Genomic DNA, 8,806 nt, shown 5'->3' with positions numbered 1-8,806 from the left:
TCATTACTGTGCCATGGTTAATGTCTTCTGGTAAGACTACTGAATGTACAGTAAACAATGAGATTTTGAGTAACTCATTCATTTTAATCAGTTTTTTTTTCTTCTTTTTGTTGAGTGCAGAATATCCCCAGCAAATATCCCCAGTTTCTTTTTTCTCTCTTATCTCCCCTTCTTCTGCTAGATGCAGTGAATGATGTAGAGACTGCTAGAATTTTATGCCATATTTTATATTTAAAAAACAACTTATATATGACCAAAATGTGGATGGCTAAACTTTACCACCCAGTGTATTGGCTTTGAGTCTCATTAAAATCTGGTGGCTTCTGAATTAACTTGTGGTTCCCCACAGTGATGGAAATTGCTTTTTTCCAGTATTATTGACTGACAGAGCAGGTGAGAACTTGTTTGCATCCTTTGAACAAGTTCATTAGTTTCCCATAATGGTTGTTGCAGGTAAACACTCTACTACTTAATTAGTAGTCTCTCTTTGGTGAGCCTAAAAAAATTACAGGATCTTTATTCTTCCATTTGTGTTCAGGACACAAGTGTTTTTTATGGCCAGTCTGACTCATCGCAGTCAATAATTACATGCCTGACAGCTACCATTAATAACTATTAAAACAACTGCCTGTATTTTTTCATGATATAAAAATAAGATTCCACCAATCTTCAAGCTGAGCTGTCTGGGCAGCAAAAGTTTTAAGCTTCTTCAATCCAAGTCTTCAAGCTGGTACTGCTTTCTATAAATCTTCCATGCCATCAGCTAATAAATTGAAGTAAATATAAGTGTTGACAATCTCTATACTGAATACATACATGTGTTCCACTGACAGTAACCTGGCACAAGTAGACATTCAATTGTAACATGTGTTGAGTATCTTCCACCAGCTTATCCCAAGGGATACTAAAGACATCCCAGTGTAGTGGAGGAAATAGATAGGCATTTAAGCATAGTGCATTTTTAAAATTTCAACATTAGTGTGATGAGATTCAGAGGAGTGAGGCTCACAGTGATGTTGTATACTGAATAGTGAGACTCTGAAGCAGGTCTTGTCTACTGCTTATAATAGGAAGGATGTCAGCAAAAGAGCCCCACAGCATTGAAAAGGGAGCTTGGAGGAAGAGGATGGCAGTGTTTAAAAGCAGTGCTTTGTATGAACCTCTAGTAAAGAGTCTGCTTGCAATGCAGGAGACCTGGGTTAGATCTCTGGGTCAGGAAGATCCCCTGGAGAATAAAATGGCAACCCACTCCAGTATTCTTGCCTGGAAAACCCCATGGACAAAGGAGCCTGGTGGGGTAGAGTCCATGGGGTCACAGAGAGTTGGACATGAATGAGTGACTAACACTTTTTCTTCTTTTTACTAGTGAGATGGAGATAGGTAAAGAGGATTTTAAGATAGCCTTTCTTCATGGTGCTTCATCCTAAACAAATACAATAATGATCTAAATTATTTTTTAAGGCTTCTTGTGTTGGACTTGTGTGTCTTTTGAGTGTTTCCTATGCTTAGATTGGCCACTTCAGACTTAGCTCTAATTGTTACACATTTTAGGGAACACCATATTGGATTTTAAACATATGGCAAATACAGTGATATTTTGAATAAAATCGTTAATCTAGTGCTCGCTTCGGCAGCACATATACTAAAATTGGAACGATACAGAGAAGATTAGCATGGCCCCTGCGCAAGGATGACACGCAAATTCGTGAAGTGTTCTGTATTTTTAATGGAAAAAAGACAACCTCTTTAACAAGTGGTGCCGGGAAAACTGGTCAACCACTTGTAAAAGAATGAAACTAGAACACTTTCTAACACCTTACACAAAAAATCGTTAATCTAGAAACTGAGATGAAAGCACACCTTTGCAATGACCACTCAAATGTTGGAATTACAGTGCAAGGGGTTGGGTAGTCACAGAATAAGGGTGTAGTTAGTATTTGAAATAACCCAAACCAACGGAAACAACATAGGATTCTCTGGGATTAGAATTATAATATTGGAATACTTTTCTCTTCAAGACTTGGTTATCCTAGCAGCAGGACTAAATTTTAAATTTAGCATTGTATCAGCTTACTTAATGAAGGAAGTCCAAGACATTTATTTGTAAAGTTGTAAATTGAAAAGTGTTTTAACCCAATAATATTAGACACATTTCCTAGGAAGTCAAGTCTTCCTGAACAAAGAGTAAAGTGAGTGGTTTGGTTGAAGAGTTTTACTTGCTCAGCACATGAATCCTTGGGAAATGGCAACTCCTGGGAAAGTCTTAAGGCAAGCAGGGTTTGGAATTACTAGTGTGAGTTGTTTGCTTGGAGAGTAAAAATACAGAAGGATGGAAGTTTGCAAGTAAGAAAAGAGTTAATTTTTTCCCCTTTGGTTGTGCTGGGTCTTTGTTGCTGCAGGAGGGCTTTCTCTTGTTGCGGTGAGTGGGGGCTACTCTCTAGTTGAGATGCACAGGTTTCTCATCGCAGTGGTTTCTGTTGTTGTGGTGCATGGGCTCTAGGCACACAGGGTCAATTGCTCAGTGGCATGTGGAATCCTCCTGGACCAGGGATTGAACCCAGGTCCCCTGCATTGGCAGGCAGACTCCCATACACTGCACCAGCAGGAAAGTCAGTAGTCAATAATGCCTACACTCATAATAAACGAGAGGCATCTAGCACGTAGGTACATAGTAGCTGTTTGCTGAGTAGAGAATGTAAGCTTTTAAACCTCCAGCTTGTGATATTGACTATAACAGTATCTCCTGTGGGATCAATACATCACTGACATCAGGTGTCACCCAGTTTGCCCTCCAGACCTAGGAAGCACCTCCATCTGTATCATCACCCTCTGCATTGTTTTTAGCATGTTGTTCAGTTCAGGAGAAAGACAAAACATTAGTTCCAAAATCTTAATCCTCTGATCAGTATATATATATATCTATATATATCTATATATATATTTTTTATCTTGGAAAGAATTTTTCATATAATTGGTGCCGGACTGTACTTTGCAACTGGGATGATGTGATTTATAACAAGAAAAATTCATATTTGGACCTTGACCCCATTCTTGACATAGAATTCTAAAACCTTGTAATTTCCTGTGATGAGAGCGTTAAAGGTGTCTTGTGTTGTTAATGAGGTGACATTTGGAAAGCCCTTAGGAAACCTAAGAATGCTGGCTGGCTGTCAAGGGAACCAACCATGTGACTGGAGAGCTGGAACTTTCAGAATCCAACCTTCCCCACCAAACCTCTGGGGAGGGGAGAGGGGCTGAGGTGCATCCGATCGCCAATGGTCAATTATTTAGTCAGCCCTAACTATGTAATGAGGGCTTCCCAGGTGTCACCAGTGGTAAAGAACTCGCCTGCCAATGCAGGAGACACAAGAGAAGCAGGTTCAGTTCCTGGGTCGACAAGATCCCCTGGAGGAGGAAATGGCAACCCACTCTAGTATTCTTGCTTGGGGAAATCCCATGGACAGAGGAGCCTGGCGGGCGATAGTCTATAGGGTTGCAAAGAGTCAGACTGTGGCCTTTATCACATCTTTTTATTATAAATTGATAAATGTAAGTAAATGTTTCCGGAGTTCTGTGAGTTGCTTTAGCTAATTACTTGAATCTGAAGTGGGATGAGGTCCTAGGAACCTCTGATTTATAGCTGAGTTGGTCAGAAGTACAGGTTACAACCTGGACTTGCAATCAGCATCTGAAATCCAAGGGGAGGGATCCTTGAAACCATCAGTGTGTAGCCAATTGGTCACACATGTTAACTTAGGCTTGTGATTGGCCTTTGAGATAGAGGGCGATCTTGTGAGACTGAGCCCCTAACCTGTGGACCAGATGCTACTTCTTGGTAGACCCTGAGTTGACTTGTAGGAAACCCGGCTGGTGTCCTGTGCATTTCTTGGTGTGGAGGGAAAACCACTCACCCCCACATGTTGGAATTGATCTCTGATGTACTTTAGCAAGCAAAAGAATAATTTAACCACTCTTTTGAAAGCTAAATTTGGATAGTCTCTGCTAGAGTTCTCTTTGGACCTAGATGTAAATATTTCAAACAAATGATGAACATATATATGTGTGTATAGGTCTGTACTGTTTTATCTATTATGTATTGATAGATATTTGCTCAGTTGATAGTATAATTGATAGTTATAAACATGCATATTTTCTTACATATATACTATATGTAAGATATAGTTGATAATTGATCAGTGTAAGTATGTTGTGTTTTGTTGTGTTAGTCACTCAGTTGTGTCTGACTCTTTGAGACCTCATGGACTACAGCCCTCCAGGCTCCTCTGTCCATGGAATTTTCCAAGCAAGAATACTGGAGTGGGTAGCCATTCTCTTCTCCAGGGGATCTTCTCAACCCAGGGATTGAGCCTGGGTCCCCTGCAATGCGGTCAGATTCTTTACCATCTGAGCCATCAGGGAAGCCCCCAATATAAGTATATGAAATCTCAAAGTACACAGTCAAATGGATTACTGGTTGTAGACCTTTGGGGGACTGAATGATCTAAACTGGTAGCCAGTTTATACAAATCAATATGTTTTGGCTCCCGGCATTTCCTTTGTTAATGGGGAGATATATTCTATGCCTCCAACAACTACTGATGAAAACAAAAATACAAAAACTCTCATGTTCTATTCATAGGACTGTAGAAGCAAAAGAGCTATTATCTAGTGGCAGTATTTGATATAGAGAAGACAAAAGGTGATGTGATAGTCACTCAGTCATGTGTGAAACTTTGAGACCCATGGGCTGTAGCCCACCAAGCTCCTCTGTCCTTGGGATTTCCCAGGTGAGAATTCTGGAGTGGGTTGCCTTTTCCTTCTCCAGGGGATCTTCCTGACTCAGGGATCTAACCTGAGTCTCCAGCATTGCAGGTAGATTCTTTACTACCTGAGCCAACCAGGGAAGATGTATATAACATGATATTGACCCTTTGGGGGGCTTCCTAGGTGGCACTAGTGGTAAAAAAAATCTTCCTGACAATGCAGGAGAAGTAAGATGTAAGGGTTCGATCCCTGGGTTGGGAAGATCCCCTGGAGGAGGGCATGATAATCTACTCCAGTGTTCTTTCCCAGAGAATCCTGGTGGGCTACAGTCCATAGGGTGGCAGAGTCAGACGCAACTTAGCATGCACACACATGACCCTTTTTTAAAGCACTGATGTGCACTGGGCTAAATATTTTTATAATTATTAATACAAATGTAAGTACATTTGAATTCATGACTTTTCCCCATCATCTAAATGTCTGAAGTACTTTCCAAATATGTGTCCTTTAATACTTTTTTGGGGGGTACAAAACAGAATAAGTATAAATATGTATATTGATAAATTACTATAAATAAGTATACAGTAAAGATAAATATGTATAAGCAAGTTGAAATCTGTAGAGCATAATTAATTAAAATTATTTTTTAAAGTAGTTTAGTAAACTGGTAAATATAAAAAGTGATAATTTAAAAATAAAATGTTATTGAGAAGTGAAAGTGAAGTCTCTCAGTCATGTCCGACTCTTTACGACCCTGTGGACTGGAGCCTACCAGGCTCCTCCATCCATGGGATTCTCCAGGCAAGAATACTGGAGTGGGCTACCATTTCCTTTTCCAGGGGATCTTCCCTAAAGCAATTTACAATTTTTAATAATATCTAATTTGTTCATATTTATTTGAAATCATACTTTATATAAAATGAGAAAATCATTCAAAGGAGGTGTCTTTGCTACTTACCACAAATATTTCAAGGTTTAATGACTTACCCTAAATATTGTTTCTGATTTTTTTACCAACAGAAAAAGCTTTAGAGTTGAATTTGGAGATTATTTCTAGTTCCAGGGTTATACGGACACTTGAACAAAAAACAATCTTCCTGGACCATTTTGTCCTATTTTAAAGCTGAAGGAATTATACTAAAGGAATTTTAAAGACCCATTTAGCTTTAAAAACTAAAATTATCTGATAAAAAATTTTTCATAGTTATGTAGATCAAGCTAGGAAGAATTTTTCTTATGAAAATACTGTTTGCATATCTGAAACAATTACTAACTTATAAATTTTACCAGTGTAAGACTGACATATTTATCTTAGTATACCAGTGACAAATATGATATTTTTTATATATCCAGTGCTCAATAACTGTGGAATAAATAATTAATGTCATTTCAGGAAAATTAAAACTAGAAAATAATGTTCTGTTATGCCAGTCTAAAAACCTAATCTTTTTATTTAAAAAGGAAACTTAGGCAAACATATATACACACGCACACACACACACACATCTTGTTAAGACTTACAGGATGATGTGAGATGTTTCAGATGGCAATTGTTAAGTGAAATCTTGAAGACTGTGACATTATAAGTGGTACAAACATTCAATTAAAACCCTGCATTATAAGATCATGTGTAATTTATTTGAAGTAGCAACATCTTCTAGCTTGATGTAGGTTCTTCTTATATTATTAATGAGCAAGACCTTTAGAACCACATGGCAAGATAGTTTTATTGCTTGTTAATTAGGCTCCACATTTTAAAGACACACTTCCATATAAAATAGAAAACCTCAACAACTTTTCAGGTACTTAAAAAACAAAGCTAAAAGTATTTGCCCATTTAGTTGAGTCTCTTCTTATTCTCCCCACTGCAGGCTACTTCTTGCATTTAGAGTTTACACTGAAAGTAAATGATTTTATAGAAATATTTTCCTACAAAAAAGCTTAATTTGGTCTTTTCATAATGTATGTAGTCAGCTTTCTTAATGCTTCAATGCTACTGAAAATGTGTAATATATTTCCTGTTCTGTTGGAAGTTGAAACACCAAACATTAATTGTATTTACAGGATAAATGTTCCATGATTTTAGGACCAATTCAGACTGGATACCTAATACCAAGTAGGATATGGTGTTTCTGTCTTTCAGACCAAAACTCTCTTTTTCACGATTTGAAAGGTCTGTTCTTGCAGAGGACAATGACATCTATTACATGTGGGGCTTCTCTGCAAACTTTAACCGAGTTGACACATCCACAGATGTTTCTACAATCTCACTGAAGTCTTGATGAAGTCACTGACTCTCTGCTCAACAAGAGAGCTTGGTATTTGGAAATATTGGAAATATCCCATCATGCCAAGCAAACTGCTCTTTTCTTGAACCTTCTAAATACGATGACTTAAAAAAAATAGCCTGAAACCTGAATGGGTTCAAAAAATTGTACAGATTTATTTTGATGTATTTAGTCACAAGTTAAAGAAGATTTTGTAAAATAAAAGCACTAAGTATTTGTTGAAAGATAATTCTCCATGGATCTCTCTTGTTTCTGCCAGGTTTTTGAGGTAGGTTTAGTTTAGTTCAGTTGCTCAGTTGTATCTGACTCTTTGCGACCCCATGGACTATAGCACGCCAGGCCTCCCTGTCCACCACCAACTCCCAGAGTTTACTCTTGTCCATTGAGTCGGTGGTGCAATCCAACCATGTCTGTCATCTCCTTCTCCTTCTGCCTTCAATCTTTCCCAGCATCAGGGTCTTTTCCAATGAGTTATTTCTTCACATCAGGTGGCCAAAGTATTGGAGTTTCAGCTTCAGCATCAGTCCTTCCAATGAATGTTCAGGACTGATTTCCTCTAGGATGGACTGGTTGGATCTCCTTGCAGTTCAAGGGACTCTCAATAGTCTTCTCCAACACCACAGTTCAAAACATCAATTCTTCAGTGCTCAGCTTTCTTTATAGCCCAACTCTCACATCCATACATGACTACTGGAAAAACCACAGCTTTGACTAGATGGACCTTTGTTGGCAAAGTAATGTCTCTGCTTTTTAATATGCTGACTAAGTTGGTCATAGTTTTTCTTCCAAGGAGTAAGCATCTTTTAATTTCATTGCTGCAGTCACCATCTGCAGTGATTTTGGAGTACAAAAAGATAAAATCTGTCTCTGTTTCCACTGTTTCCCCATCTATTTGCCATGAAATGATGGGACCAGAGCAAAGTACCCACTGCCTTTAATTCTGGATCAGGTGGTGCTAGTGATAAAGAATTTACCTACCAGTGCAGGAGACATAAGAGACACGAGTTGGGTCAGGAAGAGCCCCTGGAGGAGGAAAGGGCAACCCGTTCCAGTATTCTTGCTTGGTAAATTCCATGGATATAGGAGCCTGGTGGGCTACAGTCCATGGTGTCACAAAGAGCCAGATGCAACTGTTTGTGCACACAGGTTAGCTAAAACTTCTAGAAGTTAGAGTTGTGCCTTTCCCTCTGGAGCAATAGGCAGACAAGCTTACTGTCTAATATAGTCAAGTGAATGATAAGGTCTTCCTCTTGCTGTTATAAAAATTTGGTTTCCTTAATCTCCAAATTCCTTCCTTTCTTTGTCTTTAATATTTATTTACTTATTTGGTTGCATCGGGTCTTAGTTGAGGCACAGGGGATCTTAAATCTTCATTGTGGCATGCGGGATCTTTAGTCGAGGCATGTGGCATATAGTTCTCTGACAAGGGCTCAAACCTGGGCCCCTGTGTTGGGATTGTGAAGTCTTAGCCACGGGGCCACCAGGCAAGTCCCCAGATTGCTTTCTTATACTGCAATGTACTGTGTGTTCAGATATCATCCAATCTACCTCACGTACCCCGTGGAAACTGGAACTTGAAAAATCGGTGGGGAAAAATCATGTTACTGCTGCTACTGCAATTTGCAGTTATAAAATGTAAATAACAAAATTTCCTTTCTCTCTGACTCAGGAAACTTATGTCTTCTACTAGCAGCCCCAGAAGTGTGGCAGGATAACCTGCAGTTCAGCTCCACAGCCAAATTATATCAGGGGAG

At 38.8% G+C, this 8,806-nt stretch overlaps 1 non-coding gene across 1 annotated transcript; it reads left to right on the top strand.

Moving 5' to 3' along the window:
* The first annotated feature begins 1,618 nt into the window (after window positions 1-1,618).
* On the top strand, window positions 1,619-1,725 carry LOC122685121. The gene has a single exon (XR_006338286.1). It is a non-coding gene; the product is annotated as a U6 spliceosomal RNA (small nuclear RNA).
* The last annotated feature ends 7,081 nt before the right edge of the window (window positions 1,726-8,806 follow it).

This window comes from Cervus elaphus, chromosome 27 (genome assembly GCF_910594005.1).
Source record: "Cervus elaphus chromosome 27, mCerEla1.1, whole genome shotgun sequence".
Classification (NCBI taxonomy): domain Eukaryota; kingdom Metazoa; phylum Chordata; class Mammalia; order Artiodactyla; family Cervidae; genus Cervus; species Cervus elaphus.
Note: the sequence above shows the minus strand (reverse complement) of the source record. Positions and strands in the feature narration are given on the sequence as shown.